The following is a 23,261-nucleotide window of genomic DNA, read 5'->3' on the forward strand; positions in this document are numbered from 1 at the left end:
AATTAAATGATTCTAAGAGGAACTACACCACTACAGAGCGGGAAGGTTTAGCTATGATTTATGCAGTGAAGAAATTTTGCTACTACCTTCTTGCTAACAAGTTTGTTTTCTATGTTGATCATCAAGCATTGTTGTATCTAGTAAATAAACCTTGTTCTACGAGAAGAATTACACGATGGTTGCTAATTCTTCTTGAATTTCATTTACCATTGTGGTGAGACCCGATAAAAGACATGTCATGGCAGATAATTTGTCTTGCATACCCAACAGTGAATTTAAAGTTCATGGTATCCATAACACCCCTCTCCTCTCTAAAAACACCTTCAAAAAACACACTTTACACTAGTAGACCACCGTCTACTCTTTTTTAAATGCTTTCACACTCCACAAGTCCACCACAAAATGTACACCTACTGCCATGATCGATCTCCGCCCTTACACATGCACACGGCCGCTCAATCTCACTCTCTCACACAAAATACCGTCGGTCTATGTTAACCCTCGTGGCTCACGGACACCCTATCGCCTACGACGGACACCGTAATCGTATTATTTATTTAAGTAGAGTCAGGCACCGGGCTTGTCGGTCCAATAGGGAAAGGTAGAGTGATCGCCGATGAGAGGCGCACTCTAACACGAACATGCTAGGGTTAGTTGGCTAAGCATGGGCGCCCAAGTGTGAATGGGGTGAGCTCACATAAAAGCGAATTAAACCTAAAATTGAGTCATTCTCTCATTGTGCAATAGAAGCTGCTCTTACTCCATCTCCACCTTCTCCTTCACCATCTCCTTGTGTGTGTGCGTGAGAGAGAGAGAGAGAGAGAGAGAGAGAGAGAGAGAGAGAGAGAGAGAGAGAGAGAGAGAGAGAGAGAGAGAGAGAGAGAGTGAGAGTGTGTGTGCGATCGAGCGTTGCGGCGGCACGACGGCGGCGAGGCGCTTGAGCGCGGCGTAGCGGCGTCTCCCTCTTCTTCGCGGCGCGGGAATCCTTCATTCGCAACTACGCAGGAAGGTGAGTGACACACCGTTCTTCCTTGTGAGCTTGTCTGTTGTATGACTGTGTGCTAGGAGCCTTTGTGGCTCGCACACGGCGCGTAGCAAGTCCCTAGCCTTGACATTTTTGGTGCCGCTCCAATGGCGACCTGTAAATTGTATTGAAGCTATTTTTTATGTAGGAAAGGCGCGGCTTAAGTTTGATTATTGTTGTCATGCAAAAACAGTAGAGAAAGACAGAATGTTGTTGACTGCATTCAAGTTTTCTGTGTTCTGTTAAGCTCTGTTTTGCTAGTTCTATTAAGCTCAGATTTCAGCTTACACAGTTAGCATTTCTTGCGTTTTCTGCATTTTCTGGTTTGCACTGCACAGTTCTGTCAAGTTTCAATTTCTGCATTTTCTGTGTTTTCTATGTTTTCTGGTTTGTGCATAGTTAAGCGCACAGTTAGTTAATTAAGCAGGTTAGTAATTAGGTGAACCACTGATTAGCAGGTCAGTAGGTAGGTGGGACAGTAAATAGTTAGGTGAGGTCAACGCGCACCAAAACGCGTACCAAATAATATCCCAAAAAAGAAAAAAAAAATTGAAAAAAAAAAGAAGATTTTTTTTCGAAAAAAAAAATCAAAAAATAAAAACGTGAGTGAGGGGGAGGTTAGATTTTCGAAAATAAAAAACGTGAGTTATAAAAACGGACGGGTTGGTCTGTATAAAAGTTAGATCGGGATCATTTCCCCAAGCCCAAGCCCAAGCCCAGGCCTCAATCCTCAGTCTTATGATATATACTAGACTCACTCTTATATATATACCCTACCACTCAAGAGGGAATGAGAGCATGTGGGACAAGTCCTCCACTCTCCTCCCTTCTCTTCCCACTTGCACCCTTAGACTTGCTATTTGGAGCCTAGTTCCCCAGCTAGGAAAAGACTGTTTCGGGCTTTTCTGGAGCAAAATAGAACCAAACGGTGGGCTGTAAAGCACAGCGCATCCCTCCTAGCGATACGCTCATTTCGAGCTATCACACGGACCATTCCACGACACGCTCTAAAAAATCTAGCAAAAAAACAAACAAAAAACACGCAAAAAACTAGTCACAAGGCCTCCTAGAGCATCTTTTTGACACCTTAGGGTATCAAAAGCACATGCACTTACGCTCTGGGAGGGTGCTAGAACACAAGCATATTGAGGGTGCCTCTGTTCATACGGACACCCATTACCCATCCACGATAGGCTCTAGACCCTCAGCGGGGAAACAAGGTAGCACCACCCAAGACCCTAAAATAGCCGCTAGTGATTCCTCCTCCGACTCAGAAATCATGGAAGCATACCCTACCCAAAACACTGAGAGAGAAGGCCATGCACCTCCTGAAGCTCCACAGCCTAGTACTAGGATGTTTAGCCGTTTCATGGAAACATTAGGTAGAGCTACTCGCTCGGAACCTGATGCAAATGAAGCACACGAAGGGGGTGGGGAAGTGGACTCTCCTTTCACATTGCACGTGGACCCCACACCCCCAAAGAGTGTCCATGTGGATATCCTGCCAACTTCTTACCAAGAAGGCCCTGTTGAGCTGCCTCCTTCAGAAGTCCCTCTAGAGTACCGTTGGTGACAAGTAAAACCACGGGGAGCAACATTGCTTCTACCTCACAAGAAACCGTTAACACGTCGACTCTAGAAGGATTGTTCATTAATGATCATTGGACATACGACCTCCACACTGAGGTGTTGACGGATCTACACTCTGGCCACGCCTACCATGTAGGATGGATAGAGATTGTACAATCCACCTCTAGTGCCACGAGCATCGAAGATCAACAGAAAATGATCTGTAATGTTATCCATGGAATTATTCAATCAGAAAGGCAAAACCGAGGGTTAAATATACTCTCAACTGGCCCCATGAGATTTTTGGATACGAGCAAGGCTCAACAGCCTACTCTATCACAAATGGAGACTCCTCTAATGAGCCCCATGGACCCATCTTACGTCATTTCACCTGGGGTCTCTATGCAATCTGAGCCTCCGAGCGAAAACTTTAGCTTCCCTAACTTGGCTCAACCCTCTATTGAGGAAAACACAATGCTCACTCCAGGGATAGGCCTGACAGAGAATGTACCGATGACATCTACGGTTAGCGCAGTGCCACTACCTAGTGTCGTAGTACCTAACATGGGGCCTCGACCGTATGTTCCTCTAGCCCCTTATGCACACATGCCCCCACACCTCCAATTGTACCACTTGCTTATGCTCCTCGAGTGCCGCTCCCTAGCCCTTATCCGAGTGGACCTATGCCCGGTTATGTTCCATATCCTGCATCATCCACACATATGCCAAGACCGGTACCCGTCCTCTCCCACATATGATTCCAAGAGTACCTCCACCGGCCCTGCCTCCTCACATAGGTGACTTGGCAGCGTTTGCTCAAACCATAGGTCGATCTATCGTGGAAAATATGCGTCATGCATCTGATAGAGAGCCTAGAAGTAAGGCAGTACAAATTGCCAAACTCACGCAAAGATTCAATGGGGACGAAGATGCTAGAAAACACATTGAAGTGTTTGAACAAGTATGTGATTCCTTAGGGGAACGCAACGAACTACATAAGTGCAATGCCTTAAGCTTGACATTAAGTGGGAAGGCTGGAGATTGGTATAGAACCCTAAGGGTGGACGAGAAAACAATCTACCCTTCCCTTCGAAGGTTGTTTCTAAAGGAGTACATACGAGAAGGTGTGCTTTGGGGTGTAGCATCTCAGCTACAGAAGGCCGAACGTAAGGAAGGAGAGTCAATAAGGGACTTCATTAGTCGTCTAAAGCACTTAAACTCTCGCTGCCCTGTAAATGAGCGCTTCAACAATAACCAACTGCTTGATCGATTTATCCGAGGGTTGAGGAATGAAGGAATCTATAATGGACTAGTGATTAGAGGTATCACAACCTGGGAAGATGTCACTGCCAATGCAATCCAATTAGAGGACAACTTGATGATAGCAGGCATGAGGGTGTCTACTGACACGAGATCCACTAGCTCACAAGCCATTGAGTATGAACCCATGACTGCAAAGCCCATTGCCAATGAGCCAAAGGTATTTGAGACCTTCTTGACAGACCTCACCAAGGCAATCCAAGAGTCTCTTAAGGATAATCGACCCCCTCAAAATAGTCACATGTATCCAAGAAGGGAGCAACAATGGTGTTCCATTTGCTTGGGTCCACATAGCACTAGTGAGTGCCCTACGTTTAGAGTAAAATTTAATGGAACTTGCAACGCATGTGGTAGGTATGGTCACCAAGATAAGGATTGTTTAATGATCGAACGTATGATGGCAAATAGACCACCTGTAGCCTGGACGGATGCGCCTCGAGCTCCTATATTGATGCCTACTCCACCTGTTGAGAAACTACCGCAACACATGGTCCCTAGATCTCAAAATGTTGTACAAGCTACACCGCTACCACCTCCTGTGCTAGGACCGCAGCCCCCGCATCCAAGAGTCGCCCCTATGAACCAAGTGGGTTGCGAGCCATCAAATGCTTATGCAGATGGCTGTGAGGAGGAAATAGACACTAGTATTGCCTACGAACTTGATACATTGGAAGAGTGCCCTATATACTACATGGAAGATTGTTGGGGGCAAGTCAAGCCGGTTTATCAAGCTGCTGCTCTCGCATCCAGAGGTCAAAATATCAACACCCAGGCTAGGAGGCCACCTCTTCAATGCTACGAGTGTGGTGGACCACATCGGGCAGCGGAGTGCCCTATTAGGCTGCAAAAGAATGCTGCACAGATGCAAATGAATCAAGGGAGCACGTCTGCAATGCCAATACTCACATGTAATCGTTGTGGCATAGATCACTTGATTGCCCAATGCCCCTATAACCCAAATGCGCCTAAAATCACACCCCTAAATTTGGTCAAAATTGCTAGTGTGACGTCGCCAATACCACCCGTCGCACCCGCTTATGCGATTACACGGTCCATGCTTCAAGGGCCAGGCCATATCCTCGAAGAGAGAGATACCGCGTCAGTTATCCAAGCAAAGAAAAAGAAGACACGAAGGAAGAGGTCGCAGAATACGGGAAATTCAAAGCCAAGTTCCAAAACAAACATAGGAACATGAGATGACCCCGTGTATATGAATGACCTCGAGGATGATTCAGATTCAATCGAGAAAATGGAGACTAGAACCAATACCACAAAGGGAAAGACCGACAAAGAAAACCGTAACATGGAACCAAATGAAAACCGAATAAGAGAAAACCATAAAGAGCGTCTGAAAACACCACAAGTTTCTCCAAATCCAATCCAAGACCCCCAAGATAAACCGCAGGGGCAAAAAGGGAAGAATCGTAACAAGAAGATTGGGATGTACCCAAACCCAGTAGACGAGATTGAGCAGGTGAAACATCTAAGAGGTTTAGTGGAGGAGACTCAAAGGAAACTAGAACCAGAACCCATGCATGTCAAAATTCATGACACAATGTTTCCCACGCAAGTTCATCCACCCCACATGAACCATAGACCGTTAGCCATATCTAGTATCATCCAAGAAGGGAGTGAGGACGGGACATCAGAAAGTGAGCATACACCCTTCTTGTTGAAAAGGATGTTTAACGAAGGAATACCTGACCCCATTGAGGAATATGAGATTCCATCCTCACCAGTTCCTAGTCAAGGACCTACACCCTGAAAAATGCCAATGAATGTTGCCAAACTAGTGGACTTCATGTCTTCTGAGGTCCGAACCACGATCATAGCAAAGTTGTATGGAGATCCTGAGTTATTCCTTGCACTTCGAGCATTCCTTAACGGAGAGCTACGAACGGGATTACCGTAGTTTGCGCAACCAAATAGGCTTGACTCGATTGATTGATGAGGAAAATCATGTGCAATCACTTGACTTAGATGGACACGAGTCTGTGATCGAGGTACCCATTAACGAATTAGGGCAGTATTTTGAAGGCGACGAGTCTAATGCGACCCTACCCATCACTACCAAGGAATTAACTATAAAGGGAATTCTTGATGGTGGTGCAGGAGTTAGCATCGTTACAAAAGATTGTTGGGAATCCATGGGAAAACCCCGCCTCAGTGTTACTAACATTGTGGTAAAGATGGAAAATGGTACCATAGCCAAACCTATGGGGATGCTCAAGGATCTTAAGATCAAAGTTCTAGGACACAAGGTACGACATATGTTCATTGTAATGGATTTCTCTAAACACCTTATTTCATATGAAATGATTTTAGGACGACCATTCATGAGGGAAGCACAAATGGTTCATGATTGGTCTAAAAATCATGTCTATTTGCAATTCCAAGACTCTGTCCTTAGAGTGGATTTGGTGACTGGTAAGGTACACCCCTTAGGGAGTAAAACCATTATTGATCATTGCTCTGACACCACAGTTCACTCGGCCCCACTACAATATTGTTACACTTGTAAGAAGGATACAGAAATTGGCCAAGATTCTTCTTACATGGATGTGTTACCGGGTATGACGGAATCAGACAACGTAGACTGGGTACACCTAGCTGCAACCATAGATACCTGGGGAAATAGAGGAACCACTTGGGTCACACCAGAGGGGGAAGAGGTACCACAAATTTCACCTCTGAACATGATAAGTGCCATACATGCATCTTCTAAGGGCAAGGCAATTGTGGACCAATCTGACAGTGACACCGATAGCTCAATAGAAGACTTTAACCAACACGACTCAGACACTGACTTCCAGAGTGAAACGGATTCTGAATCTCATGAATTAAAGAGTGGAGCAAGTTCAGAGTCAAAACATTCGGAAGGACCGAGCACATCAACCCATGATAGCTCCTCCGAGAGTGAAGAGGACACCAAAGAGGACTCCTTTAGTGAACCAGATCTAAATGCAAATCAAAAGAAGGTCTCAAATAAGAAAAAGAAAAACTTTAAGAGGCGTCGATATCGAGCCAATGTACGTGCTAGGATAAAAAAGAAGAGATCCTCAGCAGAATGGCTCAGTTATATAGGAGCATGTGATGCTCATCAAAAATTGGTAGACGATTGGGGTGAATATCTCCAAAATGTTATGTGGTGTAGACCACGACCCCATGACATAGCCCAATTAGAGATCATAGACAAGCCAAAGTTGAGCCGCACTGCAAGGAGGCGTCAAAACCAAGAGTTAGCTCGACCACACAAGAAAGCAGAAATAGAAGCACAGACCAAAGCACAACCAGAATCCACAGACTTGCATCCTGCACCAGAAAATTTCAAATCTTACACCACAGGGGAAGCAAAGGTTGTGTACACAAAAGCCCAAAGAATACCTATCGATGGGAATAATGGAATCTATGATGGTCCGGCAATAGTTAAAGAAATAGAATTAGCCGACCTCGGTGAAGAATCAAAACCTGTTTTTATTGCCCAAGACCTCACAGAAGTTGAAGAGGCGGTCCTCAAAGAGCTTCTCAAGGAATTCAAGGACATATTCGCTCGGACATACCATGATATGAAAGGTGTTCCACCTTCTGTGGTCCAACATACAATCCCTATGATTAGCACTACGAAGCTCGTACAACAAAGACCCTACCCGATGAATCCTAAGTATGCAAAGATCATTCAAGAAGAACTAGAAAAGCTTATCAAATGTGGGTTCATATATCCTATTGAACACTCTGAATGGGTGTCTCCAATAGTTATCGTGCGAAAAAAGAATGGGAAACTCAGGGTGTGCGTGGACCTCAAAAAAGTTAATGCAGCTACTAGAAGAGACCATTACCCCCTACCATATTCCGAACATGTACTCGAAAGAGTTGCAGGCAAGGAAGCTTATAGCTTTCTAGATGGGTACTCAGGCTACAACCAAATCACGATAGCGCTAGAGGACCAAGCTAAAACTGCCTTCATCACGGAATTTGGCGTGTTTGCATTTCGTGTGATGGCTTTTGGCTTAACAAATGCCCCTGCTACATTCCAACGATTAATAAACACTGCTTTTAAAGAATATTTGAGAGAGTTTTGTGAAGCTTTCTTAGACGACCTTTGTGTTTACTCTTCTTGGAAAGAACATCTATCATGTTTGCGGAAGGTGTTTGAAAAGTGTAGGTTATATCGTATCTCATTGAACCAGTTCAAATGCCAATTTTGGGTCAAGCATGGAGTTATTTTAGGGCATATAGTATCTAAGAATGGTATCTCAACCGATGAGAGCAAAATTAAAGTGATTCTAGAGTTACCACCACCAACCAATTACAAGGGAGTTCAAAGGTTCATGGGACACGTGGGTTATTATCGACGGTTTATTTTATTTTTCGCTGAGATAGCATGTCCTTTGTACAAGCTTCTCATTGAATTTAAATGGACTGAAGAGTGTGACCAGGCCTATGAACAATTGAAGAAAACACTAGCAAGTGCTCTGATTTTAAGGACACCTAACTGGGATGTCATTTTCCATGTGCATATTGATGCATCAAACTTTGCTATTGGGTGTGTTCTCACTCAACCAGGAGAACATAAATTGTACTATCCCATTAGCTTTGCAATCCATCAATTGAACGATGCTGAAAGGAACTACACCACTACAGAGCGAGAAGGTTTGGAAATGGTTTATGCAGCAAAGAAATTTCGCTACTACCTTCTGGCAAACATGTTTGTATTTTATGTGGATCATCAAGCATTGCTGTATCTGGTAAACAAGCCATGCTCCATAGGACGAATCACACGATGGTTGTTAATTCTTCTGGAGTTTGATTTCACGATTGTAGTGAGACCCGGTAAAAGGCACGTCATGGCTGATCATTTGTCTCGCATACCCAATGGTGAAGCCCCTACAGGAGTTGATGATGAATTACCCGATACTTCCCTATTCATAGTTGAGACTATGCCTGAATGGAGTGAGAACATTGTTAACTTTTTAGTTAATGGTTTTCCACCCAAGGAACTTCGTAAGGATATCGCTCGAAGGCTAGTAAAAGAATGTGAACCCTATTGTTTGATTGCCGGAACTCTGTATAGACTAGGCAAGGACGATATTCTTAGGCGTTGTGCCCGCGAGGATGAATATTTGTATATCTTGCAAGAAGCACATATGGGCATAGCAGGAGGACATTTTTTAGGAGACCTGACTGCTAGAAAGGTGCTGCAATCAGGCATTGGTGGCCAACTTTATTTAAGGATGCATCACTTTTTACAAAAGGGTGTGATGAGTGCCAACGTTACAAGATTACACAGTGCAAAGACAGAATGCCCTTACATCCTATTAAAGTAACCCAACCATTTGAAAAATGGGGCTTAGACTTTGTAGGTCCAATTAGTCTCGCAGCTCGAAACACTCAATCTCGATATATTCTAGTTGCTACGGACTATGTAACAAAGTGGTCTGAAGCTAAGGCTTCACAAAAAGCTGACGCGAGGACAACAACTAAGTTTCTTTTTGAGAACATTATCACAAGATTTGGTTGCCCTTTTGAAATTGTTAGTGATAATGGTACCCATTTCATAAATGAGGTAATAAGAGAGCTTACCACGACCTTTATGATATCCCACCATAAGTCTACACCTTATTACCCGCAAGCTAATGGACAAGCCGAGAGCACCAACAAGACTCTAATCTCTATTTGAACCAAGACGGTAGAAGCTCATCGCACTGATTGGGATTTGAAGTTGAAATCTGCTCTATGGGCTTATCGTACTGCTTATAAAGTGGCTATTAATTGTACGCCATTCAAAATGGTATACGGCCAAGAAGCGGTTATGCCTTGGGAGTTTGTCATTCCTAGTCTTAGGGTAGCTTCGCAAGAAGGATGGAATGGTAACCCCTTAACCGAGCGTTTGTATATCTTAGAAAAACTAGACGACGAGAGACAGTTGGCTGTGCAAAATGCTCTTGTGGAAAAGGATAGGAGAAAGAAGTGGTTTGATCGCCATGTGAAGGATAAGGACATCAAAGTTGGTGATAAAGTCCTTATGTATGGAGTACGTAAAGAGAAGAAAAAGTTGAAATATGCTGGTAAAGGACCATATAGAGTATGTGAAATTACCCCACAAGGTACCCTTCGTGTGGACTCTCTTGATGGAGTTGAAACCATTGGATTCCTCAATGGGAGTAAATTCAAAAGATATTATGATCCTTTAAGCCAAGAAGAACTACGGGCCATTCATCAAAAGAAGGCCTCCAAAGCACAAACCGAGTTAAACAAGATACAAGCTCAAGCTGAGGCTAAGGAGCGACAACAACGTATAAGACAAAAACGAGAGGCTAACCTTAGAGTCACAAATGCATTCCACGTGGAAATCGAAGAGGATGGGTTGGACTCTGACACACCTCTACGATACCCTATTGAGTTAAATAGTGCCTATGGAAAAGTGCTATATAACGCCTTATTGGACACGGGTGCTAAATATAATCTGCTATCCTATGGGGTGTGGTGTCAGTTAGGGAAACCACCTCTATCTGAGAGTATTATCCAAGTCAAGGGTGTCAACAAGAAAAAAACTACGGTTTTTGGAATCTAGCACACTTCTGTCAGTTATGACAACGGAATTGTAGCTCAAGACTTTTTGGTCATGCCTATTGGAACTATGGAGGGTAATATAAACCTAGGCCGCACGTGGATGACAGCCACCAAATGCACTATTGATTGGGGGACTGGGGGTGTTACAACGCAAAAATGCAACTCTTAGCCCTACCACTCAAGCCATAGTCCCTGAGATATTGCCTAAGGAAATAAAACCCAAGACATTGCATGTCCAGGAGGTTGAACCATACGTCCCCATAGCCCAACTCTCTAGAGCTTCAACTGATGTAGTTGAAAGAAAGCTTGAGACACACAAGAACCATCCTAATATAACAGAGAAAACAAACAAGTGGGTCCCTAAAGCTTCTGTAGTGAGCATGGTTGATGCAAAAAAACGGAAACCTCGTAAGAACCGTCCCACTCACTCCAAGAAATGTAAAGAAACGTTGCGTTGGATTCCTAAACGACTATTGGAAGCCCAAGGATACTATGAAGGAAATGATCAAATCTGGGTGCCCAAACGTAAAGTGTACTCTTACCTGTCACCTGGCCCATGTAAACCCAATCCTGTGGCTCCAAAACAAATTGAAAATCGCGGAAAGGAAAAAATCATGGAATGTTACACACCCGCTCTAGAGCTAGTTTGGGTACCAAAGAAAGAACGATTTGTTCCACCTAGCTCAGGAATAGGGAAATGAAATGAAGCTTCTTGCTCTTCATGTAGTTCCTATACGCAAATAGAAGCTTCGACACAACCTCCACCTACCAATGTACATATCCATACAAGCACGAATCGAAAGAGTTTGCACCTCCCGGGGTAAGTTCACCACCTACAACAATGTTGCAAATAAAATCATGGGAGAGTACCTTACCACCCTTGCAACTAGATGAAACGCATAATGTGGTCGAAAACTATTGGTTAAAGCCTTCACCAATAACAACTTGGAACAATTGGTTTCAAAAGGTGACGACCTCATTCCAAAAGGTATGATCTACCCAAGGAAGGGGGGAGTGTTTGCTAACATCAATCATTCACTCACTCCCCTCTCAACCTTCCTCCCTGACCTCTCAATTCCAATCTTAGGGAATGTATATATATAGTCTTATACTCACAAAAAACAAAAATAGTAAAGAGCAAGAGCGACTAGCAACGAGAGAGCACCCTATCAGATCTTACATATAAGTCCAAATTCACCGTGTCAATTCAAGCAACACACAAAAACAACTCTTATGTTTTAAAGGCCTAACCAAATCTATCTGTCTTGTCAAAAATGGCTACTTTACCAGAGGCATGCACTTCTATTTTTGATGAAAGGTACCCTTTGTCTTTTCCTCAAGTGTTCTACATATGCTACCCTATACTTTCTTGCGAATGGGATTTGATAGAGAGCCTTGCATGTGAGAGAAATTTTGAGGAGTTAGAATGGCTGATACGTCTATGGCTAACTAGTGATCCCTACCCAGTAGCGAATGTGTCTCCAGTGGCACATGCTTATTCTTTTGCATAAGATGAGTATCCACGCATCGCGAGGTTCTTGATTAGCATTCTTGCACAAGAGGATGATGAAGAGGAACTAATAGAGACCGAGGAAGACTATGGCCTCACGGACAACGATTTTATTTATCTAGATGATGAGGATAGAGGCCTAGCCTTAGGGTGGCCACCAGGTTTATATAATATCCTCTTTCATTGATTCTAAAAGGGGTGACAGATAAGTAGGTTAGGGGTCTAGATTGTGTTTTGAGTTTGTTTTTTAGGATTTTTAATTTTTCACACTGACATGCCTCCTAGAGGTATAGTGCCTGTTTTTGGATGTGTTAGGTAGGACTTATATGGATCTCCATCCACATGGCTGAGGACATCTGCTTCAACGAAATGAGCCACTCCATACCTCCAGGTGTACTACTTTCCATGATTCATGTTGGTGGATATGTGTAATTGCTAATAATGATTTTTCATGCTTTGTTTGAGTGCAATAGTTATGATTGTTATCTGCCATTATAGATGTATAAATTTATCTTTGCTTAAGTTGATTGAACTCCAGTTTAATCTTATGGATGAGCTTAGAGATTAGGAGACCGTGACTTTAGGTTAACTCATTTACTTGACCACTAGGCCTAGCTAATAAAATTATCCGAGTATTTGAGACCTTAGGAATGTTTTAGGCAGAGAAAGGCTTGCTCACTTAAACAACAAAAAACACTAGTGCGAATACCAAGGAAATGGAAGCAAAAAAAAACATAAGTGCCACAAATGAAAAATCTTACGCTGGAAGAGAAATCCTGGCTTGAATTGGTACTTCACTCACATGTATTGTCTATGGTACTAGAGCCCTAGAGGTTCCCACTGTGGGCGCTTTTCCTTGAGAAGCAAAAAACCCCGGACCTACAAAATAAGCACACACGTCACATGATTGTGACCCAAAGTAAAAAAGTATTAAAAATATATATATATAAAATAAAGAAAAATTAAAAGACTTCCATTGAGCTTACAGTTAACATTTCAAGCTTTTGTTTGCAGTTGTGAGAGTGAGTTGGCTAATCAAAGCTGAAAAGCATAATTAGGGAATCTTGCATTTAGATAATCTTCTTAGCTTAGCTAGTACTAGAGTAGTTGTTTTAACCTTAGTCGTAGCTAACTTATTGATAGACTCACCCATAAGCTCAAAACTCTTGATTAATTAATTTACTCAAAGTGCAATTTATTTGTCCTTAATGGCAGTCTAACATTTCATAAATCTTGCATTTACTCATTTCCACATGTACTTTACATTCCCCTCATGATTTATGGCAATATAATTCCGCTTGCTAAAACAATGACTTTGCCTTGCAAATTCAAATCTAGATGCTCTACAACATGGACATACCAAGCTTCAACTCAATAGCTTTCGAGGACGGAATCTACATCAGGAAGGGGGGCAATGTTAACCCTCGTGGCTCACGGACACCCTATCGCCTACAACGGACACCGTAACCGTATTATTTATTTAAGTAGAGTCAGGCACCGGGCTGGTCGGTCCAATAGGGAAAGGTAGAGTGATCGCCGATGAGAGGCGCACTCTAACACGAACATGCTAGGGTTAGTTGGCTAAGCATGGGCGCCCAAGTGTGAATGGGGTGAGCTCACATAAAAGCCAATTAAACCTAAAATTGAGTCATTCTCTCATTGTGCAATAGAAGCTGCTCTTGCTCCATCTCCACCTTCTCCTTCACCATCTCCTTGTGTGTGTGTGAGAGAGAGTGTGAGAGTGTGTGTGCGATCGAGCGTTGCGGCGGCACGACGCCGGCGAGGCGGTTGAGCGCAGCGTAGCGGCGTCTCCCTCTTCTTCGTGGCGCGGGAATCCTTCTTTCGCAACTACGCAGGAAGGTGAGTGACACACTGTTCTTCCTTGTGAGCTTGTCTGTTGTAGGACTATGTGCTAGGAGCCTTTGTGGCTCACACACGACGCGTAGCAAGTCCCTAGCCTTGATAGTCTAGGGGGGTGGATACATCCACATTGCCGGCACCGCGGGGAAACATGAGAGCAGGAGAAAGAGAAGGGGGGGAAGGGGAAACAACATCAAAATTGGGCAATAGTGTCTTGATTATGCTTCAAAAGGCATGTGCAGATCTTGCAATGCCATCACAATGGACATCTTCAAGAAAAATTACGAAGGGATTTAACAGGCACACTCCTTTGTCCAAAAAATCCACTCTGCAGACTTCAAACGACACAAAAAAGCCGTCATTTCATTAAAAAACTGGCTTTTATAGTGGGGGGTCTTCAACTTTGGAATTTTTTTTCTAATTGGCCCATCTGGCATCTTAATTTCCCATCTTTTGGAAGGGGTAGCCTCTTTTCATCTATCTGCTCTCTTTGGCTTGTGCTCTTGAAGGGAGGGTGCACTAGCCATGTCGCTAGTGCACTCACCCTTGGTCTTCAAAATAAGGGCTCCAAAGGGGCCGTGGGAACGGCCACTACCTTGGCCTTGCCACGTCATCAACCGACAGCTCAAGCTGCCCACGGGCGCCATTGGATTACCACTAGCTGGCTCCACCACCGCCAAAACCCATTGCACGTCGCCCTGTGCGCTACCTAGCACCACCAACGCAGCACCCTATCTTCTTGAACTTTGGCGAGATCTAGAAATGCTAGATGGCACTTTTTCCCATGCATCTAGACTCGGCCCATAACAACTAGCCCCCGAAAAAACTTCAACTAGCCATAACTTGCTATCCAGAACTCCAATCTGCAATAAAAAAAGGCAGGCATGCTCTATAACGTGAGTACTACACATGCATCCACTGACATCAGCCTGAGCCACCGTCCCCAGTTGCCTATCGATCGAGGATCTGCAACACCTTCTAGCTTTGAACTTCAGTATCTTCCACATTGGGGCTCAGTTCGATGAGCCATCTAGATCGTCTTCTAGAGAACATTGAACCCACATTCTAGAGTACAAACATGGTACTTTTGAAACCTTTACCTGCTATCCCAATTGAGCCACTTTTGAGCTTTTTTGGCCTAAAAATCCGCATTAAGCATACATTCCCACTGGCACCAGTCTACCAAGGGCCTTGGTACCTGCTCTAGCCTTTTGCACTGCACCTGTCTGCAACCTTAGCCCAACATAGCCCGACATAGACCACTTTCCAGCTTTGACCAACTTTGGCTACACCATCATTGCCCAGCCCCCTTGTGGCACATTTATGTTTGACGAAAAGCATATTTACAAAACTTTAGAAACTTGCATACCAAATTGACAATTGAAAGCACTTGTAAAACCACAACCCTATGTACAGGCTATGTACAAAAAAATCATCTTCTCTCGCACGCCACATGCTTTAGGTGGGTTTCCCACCCCCCTTGGCTACAATCTGATGCACCTCACGCACTAGACTTCTCTCAAAATACAACTTGAACCGCACACCGTTCACCCTGTTCCTAAGAAGCTTACCATTTGCCCCTTACCAGCTGATAGGTCCCATTTGGGAAGGCCTTTTGCACTTCATATGGACTTGTCCACTTCTTTTTGAACTTCTTCTCGAATGTGAAATCTAGGTAGCTCTCGTACTTCATGACTAGATCTCCCTCTTCTATCTTTTTGTCTGGCAAGTTTTGATTGAACTTGGAAACCCACTTGTCTCTTTGCTTCACATAGTAATCTATTGTTGCCTCTCTGTCCATCTGCAAAGCCTCCAGACTAGCTATTCAATCCTATAGAATTCCTTGTGGAGTGGTATTGACACGCCAAATACCCTTGAAAGCACCTAACTATGCATGCACGGGCAATACAGCCTCCTTACCATAGACTAGCTTGAATGAGTGAAATTTGTAGCCACTTTATAGGACGTCCTATATGCCCAAAGACACTTCTCTAGATTTGTTTCCCACTCAGTCTCCTGCTTATAAACATACTTTGTCAACATTATGACGATTTGCCCATTAGCACTCTTGACTAGACCATTGCATTGGGGGTGATAGGGTGAGGAAAACCGATGCTGAATCTTTAGCTTTTTCACTAATGCATGCATGACCTTGCTTCTAAACCCCTGACCCCTATCAGAAGTTAGCACCCATGGAACACAAAAATGGCAAAAAATATTTTCAAACACAAACTGAGCCACCACATTAGCATTTACTTACTTCACAGCCTTGGCCTCAACCCACCGTGTAAGGTAGTCAATGGCTACTACCACGTAATTCTTACCACTTGTAGACTTTGGGAGAGGACCTATGGCATCCATACCCCACTTCTCAAAATCACTTTGTGCGATGATGGCACCTTGTGACTCTGCTACCAGTCGTTTTTCACCTATAGTATGACAATCGTGGCACATCTTGCACCAGTAATGCACGTCCTTCACTATGGAAGGCCACCAGAAGCATGCTCTCAGTACTCGAAATAGAACTTTGTCTTTGCCCTGATGTCCACTTTCTTCATGGCATTGCTCCAACACCATACCTATCTTTGCTTTAAACACCATCCTCCTTAGCACTCTGTCACGCCCATAGTTCATTAGATCTTCACCTACTAGTGTGAATTTGTGGGCTTTCTGCACCACTCTTCTTCTCTGCAACTTGGATAAACCCTCTAGACATTGCCCTGCACTCAAAAAACCTTCAATGTCCTTGAGAGTCCCCCTGCCTGCATAAGTGGCTGGGGCGAGGAATCCCAATCCTTGAGCGAGTATTTCCGACCGGACAAGAAACCGAGCGAGCATAGGCAATGAAAAAGATTAGATCAAGATCTCAATAGTTACTCTATTGAGTATAGTGTAGCAAAGTAGCCATGCTGCATCTCAAATAGTGTCAAACAAAAGAGCCATACTCTTCCTTTAATGTGTTCACACACATTAAAATAGTCTCAAACAAAAGAGCCACTCTTCCTTTAATTTGTTCACACACACATTGATACACAGTCATATCTTGCTTCTGTACCATCTTGCTGAGCACATTCCAAAACTCTATTTGTGCAAACTTATTCTCCATGGTAAATTCACATGTTGCAATTGTCATAAGTTCGTGCACAAAAAGATCAAAAGATGGTAACTCAAATGCCACATGTCCATCATAATGTGTAGGTAGCTCTTGAACTTGAATGATATCCTTTTCTTTCTTGAGTGCCATGTGTACGTTGTGAAGGCATTGCATGTAGTATACCAACTACTCTGGAGGGACCATCGGACTATTACTAGTGTGTCCTTCATTCCAATGCCTTCTGTGCTTTCAATAGCAATGCGAACCTTCTAGAATTGACATTGGCCATGATTGAAAAGGAGGATTTGTTCACCACTAGCAAGTTCAGTGGCCTTTATCTTCACCTGCTCTCTCATTAGAGTTAACTAGTATGGCCGGCTGCCTCCGGCGGCCTCTCTCTCTCTCTCTCTCTCTCTCTCTCTCTCTCTCTCTCTCTCTCTCTCTCTCGTGCAGTGCTCAATTTCGTCATGTCCAAGCGGCCGCAAAATTGCACTATGGAGCCGTGCATGTGCATCGCAAATGGAGATGATAATGACAGGGTTGTCAATGCCAGCCTGAAGCTGATGGTCATTCGTACATGCCTGTCTCATGATGAAAGCATTGGGCACAAACACTTGCGCACACATACACGAAGAGGTAGCACACATGTTGGAACTCTCTCTCTCCCTCATATTGGAGAGAGAAAGCTGTGGAACTATAGCAAGTTGAATGAAATGGCTATGGAAGCTTTGCAAGGTGATCTGCAATAAGAGGAGCACTTGAATGAGCACGCATGAGTAGTTCTGCAAGAATTCAAAGCAAGCAACGTCCCGACCACACTTTCAAAAAAGGCCTTCGTGACTTCACCCGACCGCATTACAATAAGAACATTGTCTAGAGGAATGTGAGAAGTATCATTGTTTCTGTGCATACTTCTAGTTAAATATTTGAATCCTTTAGGAATGGTTTTGTGTGGTTATTCATGGAATATGTTTCAAAGCATTACTTGAAAGCTGCATAGGGAACTTACTTGTCAGGATCTTCTCCCCGGGGAAGGTGAGGTGACTTAGAAGACTCATCGGAAGATGGATTATGGAGAAGGTGCCAATTCAAATTGTCAGAGCTACTTCGCTTTGGCCAACAATGATGTCATGCACAAAAGGACAAAGAAAAATGTAGACAAAGCGTGTGGACTGCGGGCCAAATCCATCATCTACTTCACAACCTGCTAACTAAATTTTTTTGCGCAGCAAAAAAACGCATTCCACCATGACATCTTCCAGTTTTGCTTGAAATGAGGCACTACACGAATAAGCGACTTCATCTTTTGAAAGTCACACATTTGTCTATCAGGTGCCCCAAAATTTGGTCTTACCATAAACATTTTTTTGAGCTAACTTACATAGAGATTCAACCAAATAAATAGTTTCCATCATCCATGCAGCATGGGTGGCAACGGCGTTGGCTGCATGGTTTCAACAGTGACGGTGGGAATTGAAGTTCAGGTCAGTTGGTGGCTTCTGTCTATGGGGTTGTCGCCGCATCATCATCGTCTTCTGAGGCGGCAGGGAAGAAAACATGGTCGATTGCTGAGCAAAGGCTTCTAATGGAGCAATAAATGCTTCCATGATGGCGGTGTTAACTTCAACTTCAACTGATTTGATCGGGTTGACTGTAGGGATGCCGGGAGTCCCATCTGCAGTTGCGGCATGGGATGGTCAGCAGGAGCAGGCAGAGGCTTGCCATGGTTGGCATTGCGTGCAATAGGCTGTGCTTGAGCAGATGGGCACACCATGTTTTCGGCTGGGCACACCATGTTGCAACACACCTAATCGATGATCTTCTCACGTATCTCCTCCATCGTTGAACCTATGTTTCCTAGTGCAAGTAGGCACGCTTGATCACCTCCTGCCAGCAGTAATTACTGTCTTAATTAGTATTCATCCTCATAAGCGCTTGTTCAAGAAACTCCAATTAATAGACACAATCCAGAGCATTGCAAAGTATTATACTTCACAAAAGACACAACTCAATATGACCGCAGAGGGAAAGATCAGGTACTCTTCACGCCACTTAATAGTGGCCTTAATTACTTCCATATAAAGTCATCCTCATATAATCAAGTGCTCCCGGCTAAAATGACAATGCAGAGGGAAGGGTACTCAATATGTCGATGAACGCAGATCAGGCCAAAAGAAAGACATACAGGGGGAAATGCAGGTAGATTAACCACGTCACATCATATAATCCTGGTTGAAGAATGATGCAAATCATAGACACAATACATACTTCACAAAAGACACAACATATAATGCAGTATATTAGCCATGCATCGTCTCAATATAGAATGCATGAACTATGTGTTAGAAACTCATAACAAGCCTGAGAGATCGTGATTCGACGTGGGATAGTTTCGTTACCGTAGCATACTTCGAAGCTGATGAATTCTGGTGGAATACTTTCATTACCGTAGCATAATTCAATAACCCGAGAGCTAAACGGCCAGAAACTTCTGTAGGAAATCAGGTCGTGACCAGAGATATTGCACCTCTCATTTTCGATTCAGCGGGACTAGGTTTGCGAGACATGGCGGATGTAGGATGAACTGAATATTTCCTTTAATTACTTCTCCTGGATCAATTAAACGAAGTGGAGCCTAACTATATTGGCAGACTGTCGATAAGTTTATGGTTTTCGACGTGCAGGTCACATACGGGTTTAGTACTCATATATATTACATGGCGCTCCTGAGTCTCTTTCTGATCACTGGCTGGAGCAGCAGTTGCTCCTTCTCACTGGCTGATACAACGACGGGGCCAGGATGCATGTGGAGTTTGGGCTTGAAGACCTGGAGGGCAACAATGGAGACGTTGTGATGGCGGGTGTTGCAAGGCATGCCGCATGTGCTGCAGGGCACCTTCCATGGCCCCTTCTCACTGTCTGAGGTAGCCCTTGCTCCATTTCTACACCCCCTCAGTACACAACAACAATGATAACCCCCTCACACAGTAGAAACGCCTCGCTCTCAGTTGCTAGCTCTCGCACAATCTCTCTCTCTCTCTCTCTCTCTCTCTCTCAGTTTTAAAAAAAAACTCTCCGACGCGCGCTCTTTCAGAGAGTTTTAAAAAAAATTGAGAGACCAAACCCCCATATTCTCTCCGACCCTCTCTGCTGTAAAACTCTCTCTCTCTCTCTCTCTCTTCGTTTAATTATCCTGAGTAGGACTGAGTCGCGGAGCCAGAGTTGGCCGAGCAGGGGCTGCCTACAGAGGTTGCCTAGATGGGGCGGGTCTGCAGAACTGAGAGGGCCGAGCCTCGCATGGAAATGTGAAAAGGGACACCTGAAGGAGGCCGCTAGAGGTGGCGGGCTGCAGAGGAGAGAGAGAGAGAGAGAGAGAGAGAGAGAGAGAGAGAGAGAGAGAGAGAGCGAGAGCGCGCATATTGTTTTTTCTGCTTGACATTGGTGTGATGTGAGGGACTGTGAACGCGTTTTGAAGGTGCCCCCGCCCTTCGTTCCCGCATGAACTTGGGACCGCTCTTCCTTTGCACAGGTCATATATGATGGCACAAAATGATTCATGGATCCAAGAGTTTGAAGAATGATTCATGGATCCAAGAGTTTGAAGATGCAGTCTGGCTTACAGAGGATATAGCAGCCTGCATTGCAGAGCGCAACTCTGTAGCCCCTGTTGGCAGTGGGTCCCGTGCTGCTAACAATTCCCGCCTCGTTTTTGCCACAAGCTAGTAATACATTGCTCTCTCTTTGACCTCCTATGCTCACTCAGTCATCTCTTAGTGATATTGCATGTTTGTTCTTTTGAAACTTTATGTTGTGGTTGTCTGTGAATCAAAAATTGCCTCACTTACTAATGGATCCCTTAAAGTTGTCCATGTGCTCAATGGCACTCTGATCGTATATGATTGCTTGTTGTGTCTTGACTGCAGACGGAATATCACCATGCTTGGTACCCACCTTGACAGCCTTCAGTCCCTCTTGAGCAATCCTTCCCTCACCAAATCTTTGAATGAAAAGGACTTAAGCAAACAACAAGACAGATTTCAGAGTCTTCATTCTAGGATGAATCAGATGTCAAACAGCCTAAATTCTTCTAACAGGATTAATCTATTGGGTCAGAATGGGAGAGGGGAACCTAAAGAGAACAATAGAACAACAGGCTTAGATAACTATGGAACTTCTCGGCTTCAATGACAGTCTGACAGATCATGCGGGAGCAAGATGATGACCTTTTGAATCATGAAGAGACAGTGACAAGCACAAAAAACATTGCCTTGGCTGTAAATAAAACGATGGATTTGCACACAAAGCTTTTGGATAATTTAGATGACGACACAGATAGAACAAATACACAACTAAACGCTATGCAGAGGAGGCTAGGCGTACTGGGGCTGAAGACAAGCAGTGGGTGTTCAGTGATGTCCCTCATCTTGATGGTTCTTCTGATTGTAATACTAGCCCTTGTCATAATTGCGTTGATCTGATATTTGTGAGGTATGCTAGCCCTCGTCATAATTGTGCTGATCGGGTACTGTGTGAGGTGTCTTTGTGTGAGCAAAGGATTGATGGTGAGGTTTCAGTATGTGGCCCTTTGGAATTCACAAGCTGTTGCTGACTTCTAAAGTGACTGCTGGCAAAAAAAAAATGTTTTGACAAATAAGTAATGCATGTAATCATCATGTCTCATGATTCTATCAAAGCCTCTCTATAGCTCAGTATATCCACAACACCCCTATCCTATCAGAAAAAACCTTCAAAAACACACTTTACACTAGCAGACCACCGTCTTCTCTTTTTCCAATGCTTACACACTCCACAACTCCACCACACAATGCACACCTACTGCCACGATCGGTCTCCACCCTTACACATGCACACATCCGCTCAATATCACTCTCTCACACAAAATACCGTTGCTCCGGGGGGACACATACATCCACACTGCCGGCGCCACGGCTGGGAAACACGAGAGCAAGAGAAAGAGAAGGGGGGGAAGGGGAAAAAACAACAGATTTGGGCAATAGTGGCTTGATTATGCTTCAAAAGGCATGTACAGAGCTTGCAATGCCATCACAATGGCCATTTTCAAGGAAAATTACAAAGGGATTTGACAGGCACACCACTCTGCAGGCTTCAAACGGCACAAAAAAATCCCTCATTTCATTAAAAAAATGGCTTTTATAGTGGGGGTTCTTGAACTTTGGAACATGGTTCCTAATTGGCCTATCTAGCATCTTAATTTGCAATCTTTTGGAAGGGGTAGCCGTTTTTCTTCTATTTGCTCTCTTTTGCTCTCTTTGGCTTGTGCTCTTAAACGGGGGGGGGGGTTGTTTACACTAGTGATGTTGCTAGTGCACTCACCCTTGGTCTTAAAAATAAGGGCTCCAAAGGGGCCGCGGGAACGGCCACTGCCCTGGCCCTACCACGTCATCAATCAACAACTCAAGCCGCCCACGAGCGCCACCGGATTACCACTAGCTGGCTTCGCCCGCTGCCAAAACCCACTACACACCACCCAACGTGCTAGCTAGCACCACCAGCATAGTGCCCTATCTTCTTGAACTTTTGCAAGATCCAAAAATGCCAGATGACACTGTTCCCCATGCGTCTGGACTCGGCCCATAACTAGCCCGACAAAACTTTAACTGGCCATAACATGCTATCTAGAACTCTGATCTGCAATCAGAAAACATAGGCATGCTCTATACCTTGAGTACTACACATGCATCCACTGACATTCAGCCTGGGCCACCTGTCCCCAGCTGTCCTACCTATCAGGAATCTGCAACACCTTCTAACTTTGAACTTAGTATCTTCCACACCGTGACTCAGTTTGATGAGCCGTCTGGATCATCTTCTAGAGCACATTGAATCCCACATTGTAGAGCACAAACATGGCACTCTGGGCACCTTTACCTGCTATCCCGACTGAGTCACCTTTGAGATTTTTTGGCCCAAAAAGCCGCATTAATCATACATTTCTGCTACCCCCAGTATGCCCATGGCGTTGATACCTGCGCTAGCGTTCTGCACTGCACCTTCCTACAACCTTAGCCCAACATAAAACATTGTCCAGCTTGGACCCAACTTTGGCTGCACCAACATTGTGCTCGTGAGGATGAGTATTTATACATACTGGAAGAAGCCCACATGGGTATAGCCGGAAGACATTTCTCAGGGGAGGTAACTGCTAGAAAGGTGTTGCAATCAAGCTATTGGTGGCCTACCTTATTCAAGGATGCATTACTTTTTGCAAAAGGGTGTGATGAATGCCAACATTACTAGATCACACAACAAAAGGATAAGATGCCCTTACATTC

At 44.2% G+C, this 23,261-nt stretch overlaps 1 pseudogene; it reads left to right on the forward strand.

The window, feature by feature from the left end:
• Positions 1-20,496: 20,496 nt before the first annotated feature.
• Positions 20,497-21,434, forward strand: LOC147436795 (syntaxin-52 pseudogene; annotated as a pseudogene).
• Positions 21,435-23,261: the final 1,827 nt, after the last annotated feature.

The sequence above is a fragment of the Adiantum capillus-veneris genome, chromosome 17 (genome assembly GCF_014529385.1).
Source record: "Adiantum capillus-veneris isolate H3 chromosome 17, ASM1452938v2, whole genome shotgun sequence".
NCBI classification, from domain to species: domain Eukaryota; kingdom Viridiplantae; phylum Streptophyta; class Polypodiopsida; order Polypodiales; family Pteridaceae; genus Adiantum; species Adiantum capillus-veneris.